General features: G+C 43.0%; 1 pseudogene; it reads right to left on the bottom strand.

Moving 5' to 3' along the window:
• Nucleotides 1–18,381, bottom strand: part of LOC132649900 (COP9 signalosome complex subunit 5-like) — a 248,391-nt pseudogene that overhangs the window by 180,587 nt on the left and 49,423 nt on the right.

Raw genomic sequence — 18,381 nt, forward strand, 5'->3', positions numbered from 1 at the left:
GAGGCCCATGATGTTATCTCATGGAGCCTAATACCTAGTCACTCACTTATATAGAAAAGCTTCAGGGCAATCATCAAGACCCTCCTTTTCCAGGATTAGTCCTCAAATGCATAAGCTAAAGATTCTGGCCTTTGTAGAATAGCAGGCAGCAATGCATGAGACTAGGCAAAGGTGCTCCTAAATGACCCCCACCCAGCAATCATAGGAGTATAACTTGGGGCTTGAAGATGTGTGTGCTTGACTGGTGTCTGTGGTTGTGCAAGAGCCCTGGGGCCTATTAAAGAACTTCTGTCTAAGCTTTACACATGCCTGCTTCTCTGGAGGATCCATGTGTCCAGTGACTACTACAAAGTACACAAGGGGCAGAGACTGGAGTTCCTCAGTATCCAAGGTACAGCCTTGTGCATAGCCTTATTAGAACTGCAGTGCTGAGAGTCAACTTTCTGATTGCCTCCAGGAGCTTTGTACAATTAGAAGGGTAAGTAAGACTCATATCCATCACAGTAATGTTCAGCTTGGGCTCAGACACTCCCTGGTTCTTCTGGCTTCTCCAAAGGGCCCCATGGGCACCATGTGTCACCACCAATCATCTGTGCATTCTTGGAGCATGTGAATTCTGGCACTTTCTGAGGGAATTTTAAATGCAGTGTCTACTGTGGGGAGGACCTTTGTGTACATCAGAATGGGAAATGGTGTATCAGCCTATCACACAGTCACTCTACCCCAAGGTCTATGAGACTCTCCCCTGAATAGAGGCATTTGAGCAAATATTGGTATGCAAATGCTTACAGCAGCCACAGGTACAGTGGAATGATCCTGAATTAACCCCCCATGATGAAGAGATAGGCCAAGCATGTATCCTCATGCAACAGAATACCTAACCCTAGGAAGGAAGTGGACTGCCATTCCAGGAATATTGGAAACTTTTTCGGTGAAGTCGTTCAGACAAAAGGCACTGAAGAGATCCATGTATGTGCCAAGGGAAGAATAGAAAAACCCTGAAGAGCTGAAATTTCCAAGCTGATATCATCTAATCTGCTGAGAAAATATCTCACTGGATGCAGGGCTGGGTGCATACTCTAGTAGTCATGCCTTGGGACAGCTTAATGGAACATTTTCCTGTGTGCCAGTTGAAGAGGATGTTGGTGTAGGCAGTGAGTTCCTGTCTGTGTGTGTGTTCAAGTGTGTACATGCATTTGTTGTGTGTGTGTATGTGTGTAACTGTGTCTGTGTGTGAATTTGTGAATGTGTGTGCTAAGTGTGTGTGTGTGTGTGTGTGTGTGTGTTTGTGGGATGAGTGTTTTGGTGTTAATGAGACATCCTTCGGAGCCTGGGTTTTTTACATTTTGGTTTCCTGGTAAATGGCACTGTTTGGGATTTGTTTCTAAATTGTGTAATTGTTGGAAAAAATATGTGCCTGAGGTTGGTCTTTGAGGTTTCCAAACATTCCTGCCATTTGACGTTTGATCTGTGTCATTCCTGCTTGATGTTTAAATGGATTATTTTAAGCAGTTGCCACCAGAACTCCTGAGCTATTTTCCATTATGCACAGGTCCAAGGTTCTCCTCATTTTCTTCAAAATGACCCAGAACACTAATTTGCATCTGGAGAAGCAACAGGCTTGCCTTCTGAATTCTAGCAGGTGAAAGGTATCCTTCTTAGATATGGCGTTTTTGGGATAAACTGCAAATTGGATTCTGTCATCTCTTGTCTTGCCTTTTCCCAGAGCCTCTATGGTGAAAGGCCCAGGACCCTAGAACAGGAGCATCAATTTCTGTAATGTGTGAATGCTTACTTACTTGCTCACTTACATGCAGCTGCAGGGCATGGTGACTGCACTAGGTAACAGAGATGAAAGTGAACAGTCACACTCCTGGGGGGATTTGTATGTCCTGATTTCCATGGGGAAATACCTACTGGGAGAGAATGCTTTCTATGACACAGTGGTTGCCATGAAAACGGGAACAATCCATTCTGTCCTGGTTACAGGTGTATTTGGAAAGGATACTCACAGACCAGAGAGGTGAGCTCAGTACACAGACACAGGAAACACATAGGTAGGTACAGGCAGCCAACCTGAGTGAGGGTGTGAGCTGACCCTGTGAGTGTGCCCTGTGAGTCTGTGTGCTTGATCTTGGGACAGGAGATGTTCTCACTACTAATTTTTTAAGTGAAGCCCCAAGTACCATGCTCTGTGTTTTGGCCCTCAGGTGACACACCTTTGATGCCATTTTTGTAGTTTCAGGCCTGAAAGCAAAGTTGGCATACAAATGTACATGGATGTCTACTCCCTGCTTGGCAATAATTGGCAATAATTGACAGAATGACTACATTTGTCTGACAGCACCTTAACCCTAGATAGCTGTGGCTTTTGTTTCCTAGAAAGAAGCTGGAAGCCATTTAAGAAGGAGTTATATGAGGGTAGGCACCCAATCATCTGAGGTCGGGGCTTAGGAGAGGGAGGAAGATGCTGACCTGGAGTCCCCTTGGAAGGTTGTTAATGACAAGTGGTGATATTCTTTGGGCCTGGATGCCTGACATAGGAAGCAATAAAGGCCTCCAAAAGACAGCTGCCTGTATACGGACACTAATCACAGTTAGGCCGACTGAGGTAAAAATATCTGGGCAGTATGAACATCTGAGGATGAGTCAGAATTTGTTCCCTCAAGAGGCATTTGTTTGTCTGTGTCTGAGACTTTACAGGACTCAGAGTTGTGTTAAGCACCAGCTGGGGATTTCAGGGTGTGTAGCCACAGTTGACCCTTGACCCAACAGCACATCTGGATTCCTTTCAGTATCTGTGCTCCTGTATGTGAACTATATACACTGGTCCCTACTTGCACCCTCTCATCAGGCTGCCCATGTATATGACTTTCTACAGGAAGGGAAGCCATTGTACCCATCTGGAGAAAAAGTGAGTAGAGTTTGCATAAAGTAACTCTGTGAAGTATGTGATAAAAGTACTTAGGTTCCAGGGCTGAAGCACCTACTGAGACAAAGGTTTCAGGATTCCATCACCCAAACTTCTCCTAGTGCCTATGGACAAAATAGTGCTGTTTTTACCAGAAAGGCAACTGTCAAAGAAATTTCAGGAAAAGTTTGTTTAAATTAGTCACCTGCAGGCAGGTGACAATACTGACAATATTTAAGAGTCTGCAGGAGGGACAAGAACTTTTATATGCCCTAGAGTAAAAGTTCTACACAGACAGAATACACACTGGAGGTTGGGGGTTGGCCTGAGATGAGTACACACACATCTCTTTATGACTGGGTTACAAATGTTGCATAGATACCTTGGCTAGTGGGCTTGAACAAACACTTGGGATTCCTAGGTATGTTTTCTTTTCTTTTCTTTTTTTTTTTTTTTTTTTTTTTTTTTTTTAGTTCACACTTTTATTAATTTTTTAGGGATTTCCTATCTATCTATCTTTCCTTTTAAAATTAAGTATAACAAAAGCAAAAAATGCTTTCTGGGAATAGACAGCTAATACTGTTAGAAAACCTCTTTTCAACTTTTCAGTCACAGAGTTATTGCTTTTCAAACATTTTGACATAAATTAATTTTTTATACATTGTAAGTAATAAAAAGCAAGAAATGATAAGTATTTTACTAGTATCCTCAGAAACTAAGCTCTAACTTGTTGATCTTGACAATTCACCTCTTAAAAAAACCTCTAGCTTAGTGTGGTATGTTTGTGCACACCTCTAATTCCAGCATTTGGAAGACATACATATTCTCGAGTTTGAGGCCAACCTTGGTATTTAATAGTGTAGATTGAATTCGTCCACAATGACGTTTAAGTACCCTTTAAGAATGAAGGGCAGGGACTGTAGAGATGGCTCAGCAGTTAAGAGCACTGTCTGCTCTTCTAAAGGTCATGAGTTCAATTCCCGGCGACCAAATGGTGGCTCACAACTATCTTATAATGTGAACTGATTCCTTCTTCTGGCAGATGTAAATGCAGATAGAAAACTCATATATATAAAATAAATAAATCTGTAAAAAAATTAAGGGTATATGCATCTTTTCCCTAGGTATGTTTTCTAAGAGAAGTATCTGAAAATGGCCTGCCTAAAAGTAGGTGAAGATTGTGCAGACCTACACAGGGTAGAAAGGGTGCATTCTCTAAGGGTAACTTACACATCAGTGATTTCTAAAGGTACCTTGCAAACCATGGTTTCTGGATGGTTGCGCCTAGCTTGAGTTTGATGGTTCTCAATCAGCATTCTTGGAGGACATGTTTGAGGAAAGTACAGCAAAGTCAGCCTAATGTAACTGAGGGGTTTATGTTTTCCTCAATATCCTCAGGAGACACCTGTGTCACAATGGCCAGGACTCCAAACGGGTCACATCAGATTAAGATAGCCAGCCCTGTTAGATGAAATATCATTATAAGAGGAAGGGTTCCTCCAGTTATCCCTAAATGGAGCTCCATATGTCCACCATACATATTTAGTATTGCATCATCCAGCAGGTGTGGCCTGAGACACAACTAACCTCCTTTATATAGATAGCCACATTATGCATTTTGATATCAGAGTGGAGGTCAGTATGGCTTGGATGTGAATGTTACAGGAGAGACACTGCACATTTTTCATTGTGAATAGGGGGCTAGCATTTACCACCAGCAGTTTATGGATACAGAGGTTAGGACGGAAATGACTGAGGATTTGAGGAGAATATCATTTGCCCTCCCCCATATTTCTGTAAGGTTAAGAATTCAGAAGAAAAGTTCTGTGGTCCCTATACTCTGTATGCTCACATTCACAGAGGGGACATGGGATAATGTGAGTTTTCAAGAGGAACTGTGTCACAAGAGCTCTGAGTTCACATTGTTCTTTCAGCCTGTGCCTCCTGATGCTTGAGTAATGACAGGAATAAAAATTGCATCCTGGGAAGAATGGAGAGCAAGAGTGGCATTTGAGCACATTGTGGTTCTTCCTCTGTGTTGTAGTCTTTCTTGCCAATCACAGTAATTCTCTTTTGAGATTCAGACAGATGTGGTTTCTTTCAGGAATGGATGACATGCACACTGCTGATAAGAAACTGGCTGGCTCAAGGCAGAAGCAGGCAGGAACAGAGTAGCCACCACCCTAATCCTGTGCACATACACACATACACACACACAAACACACACAAAGAGACAGAGACAGTGATAGAGTAAGAGAGAGACAGATAAAAGAGAGAGAAAGAGAGAGAAGAAAAGGTTGACATTCCACTGAGAAGACAGAGGAGAAAGGATTATGTTGAGAGGGACAGTATGTAGGAAAATGAACAGTAGAGCTATGCTACAGATGTGATTGCATACTATCAGACTTAGGGAAGGGCAAGTGACCATCCATACCATCAATCAGCTGCTTTAATTTCCTAACTGTCTAAGACATTATGGATTAAAATTAGTGCAAAGATGTTGTAGGCAGGAGATGTCAGTGTTCTGGGACCTGTTATGGGAACAGTGCCCATCACAGACAGGTAAGGGTGTGCAGGGTCTACCACAGTCTTGACATTGCAGCAGGAGGATGCACGGGTCCAACAGAGTCACTTGACTCCCTGTCTGACCTTCAGATCTAGGTAAGAGATTGTATGTTGGATATAAATTGGGTAAATGTTTACAATTCTATTGAAACATATGGCTCACTACTGCAACATGCAAGATTGTGAGGATCAAATTGGCTGTGAAGCTGTCAATGAGATATAAGTTATATAAGGTTGGATGTAAAACAACAATTATGTACTGGGGAGAATTATCACCTGTTTAGACATTGGGAGAGGATATTGGTAGTCTGAATGAAGAGCGGGGTTAAGTATGCACAGGAAATCTGTCTTGAGTATGATAGAGCTAAGGGATATTGTCTGTTGGATAGAAGACAGGAAGGGGTGGTGGGGATGATTCTCAGGTGTGAGATGTGGGATCCCCAAGAAGAAAAGTAATGATTATTGCAATGTGCAGGCAGCTATTCTAAGATGGAACAGTTGCTGTTTTATCTAATACAGAGCCCACTGAATATGGAAAAACAAGTGCTGAGTGTGGGGGTACTTATCTGGCTATACCCTGGAAAGTGATATGGGAGCAAAATGGCTGTTTGGGGTTAGAAAATAGACAGAAAAGGGCATCTCAAAGATATAGATGTAAGAATAGTACTGTCTGTAATGAGCCTAGATAAACATTGCCTATAACACAGGGAGAGGTTTTTGGGCTATGCAGGGTCTAGATTTGAAATTTGTTGAAACACAGAGGAGCCTACTCAAATGATATAGGTGGTAGGATTATGGAAGATACTGCATAAGATTCAGCCTGTTGTCGTGAGACATGGAAAAAGATTATATTAGTGGGTACTCAACAATCTTGTTCCTGGTAATGACACAGAAAACTGAGTATGGAGTGATATTGTATAGAAAGCAGAAAGGGTGATATGGGTCCTTGCAGAAACCTAGATATCGTCTCTAGCACAGGACAGCACATTGAAAATCAGAAACAGGATTTGGGACTCTACCAAAAGACAGAAGTCAATACTTCTAGTAACAAGCAGATATGCTAGGATTGTCGTTAAATGTTTTAAACAGTCTAGATCCTATTAGTTTTGGAAAGCAATTATCTTGTATAAATAATTAATCGAGAGAGTCTAGATCAAGGAGGAGGAGTGGTTAATCATGATATGGAATGAGATGAGGTAAGCAGTACCAGAAACCACCAAAAGTGATTTGCTCAGAGGAGGGTGAACTGGATGGAAGTTTAGATGCTGTCCACTGCACAGGAGACCCCAATTGTACTAGTAATGCTAGAAGATGTTAGTGTGGTAGAAGGTTGTTGTACATGCTATGGGATCTAGAGCAGATACAGAAGTGTTTGCAAAAATAACAATTCTTTGCTGGTTTTAGTCAAAAAGCTGCACCCAGCAGGAGAACAATAAAATAAGAATAAGAACTGATAGAGTGTAGGCTACACAGAGTGCCTGTAGATGGATTATTGTAGGGCAAGTCATTGGAGAAGCCTAGAATTTAGCTAAAGTACAGGAGGATTTTGAAATGAATTTGAGCTTAGGGAATTGGGACCCTACTGTGTAGAAATTGCCACTGCATAGTTCAGACAGATAGACTAGCCAGGACTATGGAAAACAGCCCAGTTCTAAATGTATGTAGAAAACAAGCATATAGTGAGGGATTGCATGCTATGCCAAAGCCTGGACAAGTACATTAGAAATGTGGTTATGGAGTAGTGTGATATAGCGAGCAAAAAAGTTCCTCTGTGTGTGTGCATGTACCACAATGACTGCATCATCAGTATTGGCTACAACTCTACTAATTATGGGTATGTATTCAGTATTTAAGGGGAGACAAAATAGGTACATGTGGACATTATGTAGGGCAGATTCTGGGGGAAACCTATATGCTGGATACAAAACAATTTCCAATGTTGGGACTATGTTCATGTGTTTGGGACACAGTTGAAGCATAGGGTGTGCTATGGCAACAGGAAAAAATCCAAGTGTCCAAACTAGTCTGCGACACTGTCAGTGAAATACAAGATTTATATGGTTGGATGTGGAAAAATAAGTATGTAATTTGGAGGATACTCACCTGGGTAGACAGTGGGTGAAGGTGTGATATGTCCGAATAAGAAGTAGGGTTATGTATGCACAGCAAATGGTTCATGAGTAGGTGCAGGTATGGTAGGTGCTAAGGGAGTTTAGGAGTTTGCTACGGGACAGGAAGTGGTGGTGAGATGCTGCTGCTCTTTGAGATTTGGGATCTTGAAGTAGACCAGAAGTGACCACTGCAAGTTGTAGGCAGCCATTTTAAGATGGAACAGGGGATATTTTGATTTAGGTTACTTCTCAGTGTATGTGGAAAGAATAAGTGAGTGTGAGGGTACTCAACTGCCTAGACCTTGGAGAGTAACAAAACTGGGATATAGAAAATCTGGGTATGGGACAGAGATGTCAGCATAGATAAAGTCTCCTGTGTGTAGAAATACGTAGAGGACTACCTGGTGGAAACAAAGAGAAATGTATGCTACAGCACAGAGAAAGAGGTTTGTGGACTATTCTTGGGATAGATTATGGATTTGTTGAAGCTTTAAGACTTGATGCATGTTGTAAGTTGTAGGATTATGCAAGGTACTGGATAAGATTCAGCATGTTGTTGCTAAACATGTATCAAAAGTGTATGTGCCACCTGTAGGCCATACCCGAATCTCCCATACTATTACGTTTTCCTCAGACTCTCCATCCCTAGACCTCCATTCTTAGATTTGTATCTCAGTCAACAGAAGCCTTCCTTAGGGGAGATGTCAAAATGTACTTTATAGTCTGGGGACCTTAGCACTGCGTATATGACTGAAACCACACCAGGTCATAGGCCCTTAAGCTCTAGGACCCCTATTTGGTGCTGAGGTCAAATGTACATTGCAAATGAGCATCTGAGTAGTTAGGCCAGGATCTTCCTTCTGCACAGGGAACTGTCTTACTAGGGGACTTTTTTTTTTTTTTTTTTTTTTTTCAAAAAATTTTACCACACTTAACCATGTCTAAAATAAACAGCCTGGGGTCAGACTCTAGCAGCTTGGAGCAGCACCTTCTATCTAAAGCATGTTAGAAAGGATTTCCTTCTTCCATCATGAGGATGGTTACTCTGGCTGTCATGGCATTTGGACCTTATAGTCCACACCACTCTGTGGGGAACTGCAGCCCTTTACCCCTGGTCCTTAAGACCTTGCTCTTTACCCTTACACCTCACCTCACAGGCCAAGCTTGGCTCCACCATGCAGGAGCCTAATATCATCCCTCTCACACACACTGTTTTCTCAACATGAGACTTCACCAAAGATGGTTAATCTATAAACCAGCCATCCACCAGGACAGTCCTGTTTCAACATACTCTCTTCAGGAACCTCTTTCTCTTTAGAAGAAAGTAACTTCCTCTGTCACCACCTGTATCCAGCATTGTGCTTTCTGAGAGTCTTGAACAACACCTATGCAGGGGAATGGGCCCAGCAAGTGGGCCCAGCTGGTGCACATGCATGAGGGCATGGCTGTCATGGATCCTAGGTATTAGAGGCTAGGCTTGAATACACAGCAGTTGTATGTGCATTAATTTGTCCCTGTATGAAGCCCATCAGAAATTCCACATAGTTAAGGCTGACCCAACAAGCCCACTTGTGTGTGGTGGGCCAAGCACTCAACCTTGATGGAGGTAGGCAAGGACAACTAAATGGCTTTCCTGGGGGTGGCCTGAAAACTCAAGAGGTAGAGATAGAAGGTGCTCTTGTAATAAATGGGTCCAACAGTCACACATGCGTGGTTCTGACCCTAAAGCCATCATGCATTAAAGGGACCAGGATGAATCAGGAATGCTGAATGACACCATGCTCATCATGTGGTTCAAGGCTGAACCTCAGTGTACCCAGATGTCCCACCTTGACCAAAGCATATCTATGAGGCAACAGGATAGCACAACATGGGCTATCCTGGAACCCAATACCTCGGCACTAACTTAGATGTACAGTAACCATGATGATGCCCTGAGACCCTCCTTACCATGAAAGTGTGTCATTCCTAGTTAGGCTGCTGAGAAAACACATCTCTGCAACTTGAAGAGCAAGGATGACAATACCATATGCTGCACTAAATGTGACTGGTCAGGGGTGAGGGCAGGAAAAAGAGCAGAGGGTTGGGGGAATGTAGGATAGGGAGAGGAAACTTTGGGTGCTGCATTTGCATATGCAGGAAGCAGGGACCACCTGAGCATTGAAATATGTGAACGGGAAACTCTGTTACCAAGGTGTAGGAAGGACAAGAGCAACCACAATCTTTGTTTAAATGATCCTAACCGTGAAACTTCGGGCTATGAGAGAATGTCTGCACTACACAGACAGGGTCACTAGACTCTTCACCAGATACATGCTATCCTGCCTACTCCCTCTGATGACCTGTTGGCCCTCCCTGAGAAACCTCCGGGGCCTTTTTCTGTGTGATGTGAAATTCCGGCTTCGGAATTCCCCTTGTGATCTTAGATGGTATCCAAGTAAGTAATGATACAGATATAGTGAGATATACCTCACAGTAATCCTCCCAAACCCCTCTTTTCTTGGAGGGTGGTCACAGCCTGAGTGACTTTACTTCCAGAAATGTAAGACCCAGTCACTCAGCTAGGGAAATACACCTCACTGCAATCTCAAAGATCACCATCTCTTGAAAGTGGACACAGCTAGTGAGAGACATCACTGCCTGAAGGGTCCTATAGTGGGTTGTGATACTCACCTAGATAGAAAAAAATACCACAGCAAGCACCCTCTGCTCAAAAAAAAATCTCTCTCAGCCTAGAGGGTGGGCACAGCTAGCAACATCATTTCCTGAAGGGTTCTATAGAGAGTCCTGATACTAAGTCACTCAGCTATGGAGTTGTAGTCCATAGCAATCCCTATACCCCCACCCCCATTCCTCTTATCCTTGAGGATAGGCACAACTAGCAAGAAGTCACTTTTGGATAGGTACTACCCTGTGCCCCAATATTAAGTCACTCATCTGCAGAAATGAGCCTCCTTACTGCAAACCTCCTAAACACTTTTTACTGTTGAAGGTAGTCACAATTTTGAGAAGTCACTTCTGGAAGTGTTACAACACAGTGAAAAGCATAGGTGCATGTGTGAGACTGACCAATACTTTTTGTTTTCTGAGGCCCACCTGGAAATCGTGCATGTTTGACTTAGATCAGCAAGAAACCACTGTGTTAAGGCCTATAAGGGACCTGATAAACCCATACCCTTTTACAATAGGCTTACATGTAGCAATGTGGACCGAGAGAACATGTGTAGTATACTAAGATCTCATAAAAGAGCCATACGAAGGTCCTGACTACCTCCTCAGACCCACTCCTCTCACACCATGCATCCTAACAAAATGTTCCTAGAATATCCTTCTAGGGCCAAGGCCATGTGGACTTCAGGCTCTAGACATCAGATCAGGAAGTGACCTTGGGTCTATAATCCTGTTCATTCACTAGAGGAACACACCTCCCCATTGTTGCCCAGAACCCTGCTTCCCCTTGGAAGGGTGATGACAGCTTACTGGACCTACCTTTGCAGAGGATTTGGCCTCTATGGAAAAACAAGGACATAAGATATGAGTGCCTATCCCCTCCATTTCCTAGGTTAGGCCCACTTGCAATTAAGCATGTGTGAATGGTTATTTGTGCTCCTCAGGCCTGGAAACTCCCACATACCTGTTTAAGTAGGTCCAACTGTGGTAGTGTGGTTCTGGATCAATGTAGCCTATGCCCAAGGACTTCAGCAAAGGCACTGTGGCAGATCCATAGTCCTGCAAGTACACAAACTGTCATTCCTGCTGTACTCACACCTTGCATTATATGAAAACCTTCCCACACCACCCTTGCTCACCTCTTCCACTCCTCTGTGGAATTCTGGTTCCACACCTCCACCTCAGGAACTATCCTGGGTCCCAATACCTAGGCATTCACCTACAGGGACATACATAGCTGAACACAATCCTGAGACCCTCTTTCTCCTCCAGCTTGGTGCCAAGTATCCCTTACTTTGTGAAAGTATTCTACATCTCTGCTGTGTGTGAGCCTGGACAACAATGCTGTTCCATCTTCCCCATACACCCACCAGCACAATATATTAAATCCCCAGCTCCAACTAAGCATGTATGTTTGCTTGGAGCTTTCAGTTGTGCATGCATAAACTGAGGACTCACCTAGGATGGGCCAACAGTGCCCCAATCACCTATTCTCTGAATTGTCAAAGTCCATGCACATGGAAGTATGGATCTGTGCAGAATCTCTGGAGTACCTAAAGAGTACTGAGAGAACCTTGTTATAGGTTCCTAATTTCTGTAGCAACATACAGGCTCTTCTTCCCACTCCTTAGAGTCCCTAACAGCTTCACAAAGCTAACCTAGGCAGCCTTTCTTGACTTTGTCTACTCTAAGGTGGAAGGGAGGCCCATGCTGTTATCTCATGGGGCTTTATTAATACATAGTCACTTACTTATAGAGAGAAGCTTCAGGACAATTACCAAGACCCTCCTTTTCCAAGATTAGTCCTCAGATTCATAAGCTAAAGAAAGATTCTGGTCTCTATAGAATAGCACTCAGCCATGTATTTGCATAGGTGAAGGTGCTCCTAAATAACCCCCACCCAACAATCATAGGAGTATAAGTTGGGACTCGGAATATGTGTGTGCATGACTGGTGTCTGTGGTTGTGCTAGTGCCCTGGGCCATAGTAAAGCCCTTCTCTCTGAGAATTAATCATGCCTGCTTCTCTGGAGGACCCATTTTTCCAGTGACAACAGCAAAGAATACAAGGGTCAGAGACAGAGGGTCCTCATTAAACAAGGTACAGTCTTGTGTATAGCCTTTTTTGGACTGCAGTGCTAAAGGTCTCTTTTCTCATTGTCTCCAGGAGCTTTGTCCAAAAGGAAGGGTAAATAAGACTCATGTCCATCACTGTATTGTTCAGCTTGAGCTCTGACACTTCTTGGTGCTCCTGTCCTCCTCCAAGGGCACCATGGGCACTGTGCCTCACCACCAATCATCTGTGCATTCCTGGAGCATGTGAAACCCAGCCCTTGATGAGGGAATTTTTAATGTTCTATCTACTGTGGGAGGACCTTTGTCAGGACCTTTCACCAGAATGGGAAATTCTATACCAGCCAATCAAACAGATACTCCACCCTTAGGTCTATGAGTCTCTGCTCTGAATAGAGGCATTTGAGCAAATATTGGTATGCAAAATCCCACAGCAGCCCCAGGCACAGTGCAAAGATCCTGAATTTACTACTCATGATGAAGAGATAGGCCAACCATGTATGCTCTTGCAACAGAATACCCAACCGTAAGAAGGAAATACTCTGCCACTCCACGAATATTGTAAACTTTTTCAGTGAAGTCTTTCAGACAAAAGGCACTGTAAGGATCTATGTATGTGCCAAGGGAAGAATAGAAAAACCCTGAAGAGCTGAAATTTCCAAGCTGATATCATCTAATCTGCTGAGAAAACTTCTCCCTGGATGTAGGACTGGCTGCATACACTAGTAGTCATGCCTTGGGACAGCATGAAGGAACATTTTTCTGTGTGCCTGTTAAAGATGGTGGGGGTGTTTTCAGTGAGTGTGTGTCTCTGTGTATGTGCACGTGTGTACATGCATTTGTTGTGGGTGTATATGTGTGAATGTGATTGTGTCTGTGTGTGATAAATGTGTATAATAAGTTTGTGTGTGTGTGTGTGTGTGTGTGTTGTGTGGTTGACTGTGTTGGTTTTAATGAGTTATCCTCCAGAGCCTGGGGTTTTTTCACATGTGCTTCCTGAAAGATGGCACTGTGTGGTATTTGATTCTGAAGAGTACCAGTGTTGGAGAAAATATGTCACTGGGAGTGCGCTTTGAGGTTTCCAAAGCTTCCTGCCATTTGAAGTTTGATCTGTGCTCTTTCTGCTTGAGATTTAAGATGGATTTTGAACTCCTGAGCTACTTTATATCCTGCACAGGTCCAAGGTCCTCCTCATTTTCTGCCAAGTGACCTAGAACACTAATTTGTACCTGGTGAAGCAGCAGGCTTGCATTCTAAATTCTAGCAGGTGAAAAGGTGTCCTTTCAGATGTGGCCTTATTTTGTTAGAATGCAAATGGAATTTGTCATCTCTTGTCTTGCCTTGTCCCAGAGCCTATATGGTCAAAGGCCCTGCACCCTAGAATAGGAGAATCAACTTCTGTACTCTGTGCATGCTTACTTTCTTTCAAGCCTGCAGCGGCAGGGCATGGAGACTGAACTAGGTAACAGAGATGTAAATGAACAGTCAGACTCCTGGGGGGATTAGTACTTCCTGATTTCCATGGGAACTGACCACCAGGAGTGAATGTTTTCTATGACACAGTGGTTGCCATGAAAACAGGAACAATCCCTTCTTTCCTAGTTACAGGTACATTTGGAAAGGATATTCACAGACCAGAAATGTGAGCCCAGTACACAGACACACAAAGCACATAAGTAGGTACAGGCAGACAACCTGAGTCAGTGGGTGAGCTGACCCTGTGAGTGTGCCCTTTGAGACTGTGTGCATGATCATGGGACAGGAGATGATCACACTACTAATCTTTGAAGTGAAGCCCCAAGTACCATGCCCTGTGTCTTGGCCCTCAGGTGACACACCTTTGATGCCATCTTTGTTATTTCAGGCCCTGAAAGCAAAGTTGGCCAATACATGTACATGGATGTCTTCTCCCTGCTTGGCAATAATTGGCACTGATGTTATTTACAGAATGACTACAGTTGTCTGACAGCACCTTAACCCTAGATAGCTGTGGCTTTTGTTTCCTAGAGAGAAGCCTGGAAGCCATTTAAGGAGGAGTTATACTGGATAGGCACCCAATGGGCTGGGGTCAGGGCTTAGGGGTGAGAAGAGAGTGTTGACCTGCAGTTCCCTTGGAGGATTGTTGATGTCAAGTAGAAATACTCTCTGGGACTGGATATCTTACACAAGAAACAAGAAAGGCCTCCAAAAGACAGCTGAAACTTTTTTGGCTACTAACCACAGTTAGGTAGACAACAGTAAAAAAAAAAAAAAAAAAAAAAAAAAAAAATCTGGGCAGTATGAATACCTGAGGAGGGGTCAGACTTTGTTCCTTCAAAAGGCATATGTTTGTCTGTATCTGAGAGTTTACAGGGCTCAGAGTTGTGTTACGCACCAGCTGGGCAATACAGGGTGTGCAGCAACATATAAACCATGACGCACCAGCACATATGGATCCCTCTGAGTATCTCTACTCCTGTGTGTGAATAATATACACTGGTCCCTTCTTGCACCCTCTCATCAGACTACCTCCCCACCCATTTATATGACTTTCTATAGGCAGGGAAGCCATTGTTCCCATCTGGAGAAAATGTGAATAGAGTTTGCAAAGAGCAACTCTATGCAAGTTCTTGATAAAAGTACTTAAGTCCCTGGACAACAGCACCTGCTTTGAGAACGTGTTCAGGATTCCAACTCCCACACTTCTCCTAGTGCCTATGGAGAAGATAGTGCTCTTTTCACTGGAAAGGTAACTTCACAGAAATTTCAGCAACAGAAAGTTCAAAGTAGTGGCCTGGAGGCAGGTGACAATACTGATAACAGTTAAGCTGTCTGCAGGAGCAACAAGAACTTTTATATGCCCTAGAGTAAAAGGCCTACACAGACACAGTGTGTATTCACACTGGAAGTTGGGGGTGGAGTGTGGCCCGATATCAGTACACACACATCTTTTTATGACTGGGTTTCAAATGCTGCATGGATAACCTGGCTAGTGGGCTTGAACACACACTTGGTATTCGCAGATATATTTTCTAACTGAAGTATGTATGTCTGAGAACAGAACTGCCTGAGGGAGAGTGAAGAAGTTACAGATATGTATAGGATAGGAAGGGTGCATTCTATAAGTGTAAAACACTCATCTGTGACTTCTAAGTATACCCTGTGAAACATGGTTTCTGGATGTTGGTGCCTAAGTTGAGCTTGACAGTTCTCATTCAGCCTTGCTGGAGGGCACCTTTGAGGAAAGTCTAGCAGAAGTCAGCCTAATGTAACTGAGGGGCTTATGTTTTCCTCTGTGTCCTCAGGAAACACCCCTGTGTCACAAGGCCCAGGACTCCATGGGGGTCACATCAGAGGAAGACATCCAGTCCTATTAGATGACAAATCCTTATCAGCGGAAGGGTTCCTCTGTTTATCTCTAAATTTGGATCCAATTGTCCACCATGCATATTAAGTATTGAATCATCCAGCAGGTGTGTTCTGAGACACAACTAACCACCTTTATATAGATGGCTACTTTATGTATTTTGATATCAGAGTTGAGGTCAGTAAGGTTTGGAATGGTATGTTATAGGAGAGACACTACACACTTGCATTGTGAATACGGGGCTACGTGTACCACCAGTAGTTCATGGATAAAGAGGTTAGGAATGAAAGGACTGAGGGATTGAAGAGAATGTCATTTACCCCCCATATTTCTGTAAAGTTAGGCATTCAGAAGAAAAGTTCTGTGGTCCCTATGCTCTGTGTGCCTACACTTATAGAGAGGACATGGAATAATGGGAGTTCCCAAGAAGAGCTCTGTCATGGGAGCCCTGAGTCCACATCGTTCTGCCTGACTGTGCCTCCTGGTGCCTGAGTAATGGCAGGAATCAAAATTGCATCCTGGCATGAACAGAAAGCTGTGAGCCCTTTTTGGTTCTTCCTTTGTGTTGTAATCCTTCTTGCCAAGCATAGTACTTCTCTTTTGAGATTAAGACATATGTGGTTTCCTTCAGGTATGGCTGACATGCACACTGCTAAGGCACTGCTTAAGGCAGAAGCAGCAAGAACAGAGTAACTACCACCCTAATCACACACACACAAACACAAAAGCACACACACATTGAGAGACAGAGACAGAGACAAAAAGACAGAGACAGAGTCAGAGAGACAGACAGATAAAAGAGAAAGGAAGAGAGAGAGGAGAAGAAAAGTATGAGATTCCACAGAGAAGAACAAGGAGAAAGGACTATGTTGAGAGGGACAGTATGGAGGAACATGAACAGGAGAGCTATGCTACAGATGCGATTGCATACTACCATACTTAGGGAAGGGCAAGTGACCATCCATGTCAACAAGCAACTGCTTTAATTTCCTAACTGTCTAAGATATTATGGATTAAAATTAGTGCACAGGTGTTGTAGGAAGATGGTGCGGGTCGGTGGTCTAGGATCTGTTAAAGGAACAGTGCCCATCACAGGCAGATATGGGTGTGCAGGGTGTACTATAGCCATGACATTCCAGCAGGAGGTTGCACAAGTCCAACAGAGACACTTGTCTCCCTGTCTGACCTTCAGATCTAGGTAAGAGACTGTATGTTGGCTATAAAATGGGTAGATATTTACAGCTGTATTGAAACATATGGTTCACTATTGCAACATGCAAGATTGTTAGGGTCAAATTGGCTGTGAAGCTGTCAGTGAAATATAAGATATATAAGGTGGGAGGTAGAAAAACAATTATGCATTGGGGAGAATTATCACCTGTTTAGACATCGGTAAAGGATATTGTTAGTGTGAATAAAGAGTGAGGTTATGTATGCACAGGAAATATTTCTTGAGTAACTCTAGGTATGATAGTGTTAAGGGATATTACCTTTTGGATAGATTACAGGAAGGGGTAGTGGGATGATTCTCAGGTGTGAGATGTGGGATGCCGAATAAGAAGAGAAATGATTACTGCAATGTGCAGTCAGCCATTCTAAGATGGAAGAGTTGCTGTTGTATCTAATGCATAGCCCACTTAATATGGCAAAAAAAGTATTGAGTGTGGGGGTACTAATCTAGCTATACCCTGGAAAGTGACATGGGAAGAAAATGGGGATTTGGTTTTAGAAAGTAGACAGGTGAGCCCATCTCAAAGTGTCATGTGTATAGATATAAATGGAGTACAGCCTGTTAGGAGCTTAGATAAGCATTGACTTAGAGAAGGGAGAAATTTTCAGACTACTGAGGGTCCAGATTAGAAAATTGTTGAAACACAGAGGAGCCTACTTAAATGATATAGGCAGTAGGACTATAAAAGTTACTAGATAAGATTTAGCATGTTTTCGTGAGATATGGATCAAGATTATGTTAGTGGGTACTCAACAGGCTTGATCCTGATAACGACACAGAAAACTGAGTAGAGAGTGAAATTGTATAGAAAGCAGAAAGGGTGCCATGGGCCCTTGCTGAAACCGAGATCTTGGATTTAGCACAGCACAACATGGAGAAAATAGGCAGGAACTCTGGATTTGGGACCTTACCAAAAGACAGAAGTCAATACTTCTTGGAATAAGCAGATATGCTAAGATTGTCATTAAATGTACTAAACAGTCTAGATCCTATTAGTTTTGGGAAACAATTATATAAATAATTAATTGAGATTCTAGATCAAGGAGGAGGAGAAGTGGTTAATCATGGTATGGATTGGGCTGAAGTAAGCAGCACCAGAAACCACCAAATGTGAATTGCTCAGAGACAGGTGAATTAGAAGGAAGTGTAGATACTGTCCAGTGCACAGGAGAACCTAATTGAACTAGTAATGCTAGAAGATGTTAGTGTGATATATGGGTGTGGTACTGGCTATGGGATCTAGAGCAGATATAGCAGTGTTTGCAAAATCAACAGTTCAGTGCAGGTTTTATTCAAGAGCTGCACCCAGCAGGAGAACAATAAAGTAAGAATAAGAAATGATAGAGTGTAGGCTACACAGAGTGCCTATAGATGGATTATTGTATGGCAAGTCGTTGGAGAAGCCTAGAATTTAGCTAAATTTCAGGGGTCTTGTGAGATGAATTTGAGCTTAGAGAATTAAGACCCCAGTTTTT

Source organism: Meriones unguiculatus, chromosome X, assembly GCF_030254825.1.
Source record: "Meriones unguiculatus strain TT.TT164.6M chromosome X, Bangor_MerUng_6.1, whole genome shotgun sequence".
NCBI classification, from domain to species: Eukaryota; Metazoa; Chordata; class Mammalia; order Rodentia; family Muridae; genus Meriones; species Meriones unguiculatus.